This window comes from Triticum aestivum, chromosome 1A, assembly GCF_018294505.1.
Source record: "Triticum aestivum cultivar Chinese Spring chromosome 1A, IWGSC CS RefSeq v2.1, whole genome shotgun sequence".
NCBI classification, from domain to species: Eukaryota; Viridiplantae; Streptophyta; class Magnoliopsida; order Poales; family Poaceae; genus Triticum; species Triticum aestivum.
In genome coordinates, this window is record NC_057794.1 from 219,983,535 (window position 1) to 219,988,637 (window position 5,103).

Genomic DNA, 5,103 nt, shown 5'->3' on the forward strand with positions numbered 1-5,103 from the left:
GACAACCCCTTTATTGCGTTGGTTGCGAGGTTCTTGATTGTTTGTGCAGGTACTAGGTGACTTGTGTGTTATCTCCTACTGGTTTGGTACCTTGGTTCTCAAAAACCAAGGGAAATACTTATGCTACTTTGTTGCATCACCCTTTCCTCTTCAAGGGATAACCAACGCATGCTCAAGAGGTAGCACAGAGCACACACCCCATGCGGAAATAGCATAGATGATCATCTATCAAACTGTGCTGCGTAGAAGCTTCCCATGGAATCAGGAACTTTTGTTCTCCATCTTACTCAGCCCTCTGTATCCCAGCAACAATGGTCTGGAAAAGGAGAAAGATGGACTCCGGTAAGCTTCTCCCGGTAGAGCCCCCTCGGGGCTCCTGGTAGGGACCCTGCCAGAAACAACTCCTCACTTGTCGGACTGCACCCTCTAGTCGGGCCTATCATCCCCGTGAACGAGGAACGTGCCCCCTCAGTGGAGGAGGTGCCGCTAGTCCTTGTTGCCGAGCCTTAGGCTCCAACTTGGGCAAGGCACATAGTCCACTTTCTCCGAGTAGGAGAACTTCCCGATGACCAAGATGAAGTTGAAAGAGTAGCCCCGAGGGCCAGTATGTATCAGTTTGTCGATGACAATCTATACAGAAGGAGGCCCAATGGTGTGAAATTAAAGTGCAACTGCCGGGAAGAAGGAAAGGAACTGCTGGCTGGGATACACAAAGGCATGTGCGGCTCCCACATTGGATCAAGGGCATTAGTTGGGAAAGCATTCCGACAAGGATTCTATTGTCCCACAGCCCTCCAAGATGCGGTTGAGATAGTCACCAAGCGTGAAGCCTGCCAGTTCTATTCCAAGAATATCCACTTGCCTACCCAAGCTCTTCAAACAATCCCTTTGTCATAGCCATTTTCGGTTTGGGGGCTCGATATCCTTGGCCGTTTCCCCCGAGCTGTCGGGGGATTTGAATTCTTGTTTGTCGCAATCGACAAGTTTACAAATTGGTCGGAAGTAGCTGCCATGAGAAAGGTGACTGCTCAGTGATCTATCAAGTTCTTGAAAGAATTGGTGTGTTGTTTTGGTGTCCAGGCAAGGATCATCACCGACAACGACACCCAGTTCACGAGCTGCGCCCTCATGCAATATGTTCATGCCCTCGGAAGCAAGAGCTCATTTGCCTCTATCGCACATCCCAGGAGCAATGGGCAAGCTGAGAGGGCGAACGCTGAAGTGCTGCGAGGACTCAAGACAAGAACCTTTCATGCACTGCAAAAGCACGACAGGCGGTGGATTGATGAGTTGCCGGTAGTCCTCTGGTCCCTCAGAACGACATCAAATTGAGCTATCGGGCAGACTCCCATCTCCCTAGTCTATGGGGCAGAAGCCGTTATCCCCACAAAACTCATTTACGGGTCACCTTGAGTGCTTGCCTATGATGAAGTACCGCAAGATCAGCACCGGCGTGCCGACGCTGTGCTACTCGAGGAGAACCGTCTCCGGGCTGCTACGCGTGTTGCATGCTATCAGCAAGCTCTGCGTCGCTATCACAGCTACATGGTTCATGCCCGATGTTTTGAGGAAGGCGGCCTTGTCCTTAGGCGCGTTCAGTCTGCCAAGGGTACAAACAAGTTGACGCCAAAGTGGGAAGGCCCTTACCGGGTAGTTCAAGTCACCAGAGCTGGCGCAGTCCGTCTGGAGACCGGAGATGGCATTCAATTGGAAAACTCATGGAACATTGAGCATCTCCGCAAGTTCTACCCGTAAGGCGCAGCTGTTGGGCCCTGTCCGGCAGCCAGCCCTTTGTAGAGGCCTTGCCTCAGCTACATGTAACCCCTTGTACAAAGCCAGGCGATGATCCTGAGCAACAGAGAAATAAACGAAGCACTGGGGCCCCCGACCAAGTTGAATGCATGCATCATCATTCCAAGGGCATTGCATAATCATTTCATAAGCATTTGCATATGCATACAGATAGCGTTGCATCTTGCATCATTTCCATCTACTTGAGGTTGCAGGTTCCTACCGTGAGCTTGACTTCTACTGGGAGTTGGGAAGATGAACTAGCACTGTGATCTTCGGCAAGCCAAACAAATAAGTTCCACCTCTTGTCTGTAACTGTTCTATAGGATTAAAGTTGTGCATTAGAAAACCTCACCACTCTCCAAAACTTAGGTGCTCCCATCCCTGGATTCGAATGTTGCTTCGACCATGGTGGTCGCAGTGTCCTTTAGTAAAAAAAGATTGGCGGGGGGGGGGGGGGGCTGGTCGCTTTATCTTTGCCCGGTAGGCTCAGTTCTCTGGCAGATAGAAGGGTACCGGCAGGATAGCCTGCCGGGGAAAACTCGCTTATTTAAAAATAGAGAGGCATTCCACCTCTGCATGGACATATACATGCACGAGTTCCTGACAAGGTTCATCTTTTTCATTAATATGCTAATAATACAAGTACAAACCTTACAGAACACTGACACGGACTCGAAGGATTACATTATTTGAACTAAAATTTGGCTAATGCCTACATGTTTAACATTGAAAAAAGATAAGTGCCCCGTGATCTCCCTCTTTTCATTTTCCCTCCACCAGGTATTGCGGTGGGAAGAGGAGAGGACAAAAAGGGCGTCCAAGTGGGGATCCATCCCGATCCCGCCGCGACCTGCCGGGCGCGGCCTGAGAAGATCTGGAGTGGCGAGGCTACGAAGGAGGGGCACATAGAGCAGAGCGGCGGTCCCCTGGTCACCACTCCAGGACCAGCAGGAAGCCCCAACTTGGGCGCCGATGGAGTCATGCACCAAAGCTCAGCCGGAAGACTGATGGAGGGGAGGCGAAAGCGCCAAGAGAACATCCCTCCCCGGCTATCACCCAAAGAGACTAGTGATGATTGTGCTGGAGAGGGAGGGGAAGAGCGGAAAGACGAGGTGGCAGGCCGCCGGTCGGAGGCGAAGGCATCCACGCCATCATACTCCGACCTGACCCCTCGCCACCCGCCTTCTCCGTCTTCCCTCGTTTTCTCTCCATCACTTCTACTCCCGAGAAGCGCCAAGACTCCAGCCCAATACCTTCCCTGGAGAGACGGCAAGCGACCAAGACGACCAGGGGGCTCGGGGCGCATTGCTCCCCACCTTGGCAGGCAGGAAGGCACACCTCTCATTAGCATCAGCCCTAAGGCCTCCGGAAGGAGCAGTGTTGGGATTACCAATGATCCCCAACCCTGTCTCCCGGGCGAGCATCAAAGACGACGAGGGCTCGGTCGCCGAGCCAACTAGCGGCAGCAGAGCGAGGCCGAACGTCACGCTACCCGGTGAGCAGCCGACCGTGGTAGAAGGAGCAAGCGTTTTTCCACAATGGGGAAGCTTGATATCTCCCGCGCCACGGGCGGTTTGTCCACCGCATCTTATCCAGGCTTGGACCAGGCTCACTCCCCAAGCATCAGCACAAGCCTTCGACGTCGCCAACCTCAAGCAGGAGCCCAGGGCCTGGTCCAAGGCTCTTCTCTTCAACATGACCAGCAGGAAGCAGAAGATGGAGGAGAAGGAGTGCAGAAATGGATGAATGCACTCTCACCTCGCCCTCCCTTTTATAGGCAGGCCGAGGAGGGGAGCCGCTCTCTCGACAAACGACCGCCGCCCTCCTCCACCAATTCGTGAAGGTCGCCCCCCGTCTTGATACTCTCCTGCACCACGTGCCTCCTTTACCTACCCCACACGATGCATGCCGCATACATGGCTGAGGATAAGGGCATGGTGGGAAGACGATAAAACCGTGCATTAAAGTCATTCATGGGCCCTTGCAAGAGTGGCCCCACCATGATTGGCTTTACACGACGCGCTGGAAAATCGGAAACTTGCCAGGATTCAAGGCTAATGAAGAAGCAAAGAAGACCTAGGAGGTTAGCCTCCTCTACTCCCCTTCCTATGCACTTATTAGGACCTACCCCGGCGGTGCTCAGCAACGCGTTCGAGGCAGGCCCAGGGGCTTCTGTCGATGCAACAAACCCTGGGTCCGTTGCCCTGACTGTGCCCAGGCACGGGAGCAAGGTTACATCACCAAGTACAGGCCAAGTACAAGAAATCAAGGTCCTCAAAAGGCCAACATGCGGATCAAGAGGACCAAGACCAAGCCAGGGAAGCAAGAAACCATCAAGGGAAAAGCCTCCCTTGCCGGGCAGGCGAGCTCGGCAAGGTCGGGGTTACCCCTGGAAGGAGACCTCCAAGACGCCCCGGCAAGGCCTGCCGGGCTCACGAAGACGTTGCCAACTCACTAACCAACTTCACCGTGATGCACATCATCTATCAGTGCGGTGTCAAGCCGCAAAGAGACTAAGTGGCAGCCATTTGCCACATGGCGGCCTCTTTCTACAGAAGATACCTATAGATGACACCCGTCCTGCGACGTGTCAAGCGAGCAGGCGCGAAGTTGGTGAGATAGCCTGGCAAGGCTTGCCGGGCAAGCGACAATGTGACATTGAGCAGCGCATTTAATGCGCTTTGTCAGCCTACAGAGTTAGGTATGATAGCACTATTTGCTATCTTATCAGTGCATAATGACTGATTTGCTACTGTGGTGACCCCTTAGCCTATAAAAGGAGGCCCATGTCAACCTTAGAAAGGGTTGGACACTGGATTAGCAAATCCACCCCCTCATATTTCGTACACTCATAGCCGTTTGGCCCCGAGGCAACTCTGCCTGGCAAACGCATTACGACAACCACCATCAGTCCACCAAAGCAAGAGTAGGGTTTTACGCCTCACGATGGCCCGAACCTGGGTAAATTGCTCATGTGATCCCTGCATGCTGCCCCACGCTCTTCTACTCTTTATGCAACGTGACCCCCCTGCCGAACCAGCAAGGGGCCCTTTGTCCCTTAGGTGGCCGTGGTTTCCCACGACAAGTTGAGAAACAACTTGATGAGGACATCAATACAATTGTTACACCCACAGCCCCTGCTGCTATACATACTGGACCAATTACTAGAGCTCGTGCACGCCAACTAAATTACCAGGTACTTTCGTTTCTTGGTAATGATTCTAATGTTCATGAGAATATGATGCTGCCTAAATTGGATACATTTGTTTTGCTTACAAATGAAGGGCCTAGCTTGGAGAAGGATGAACA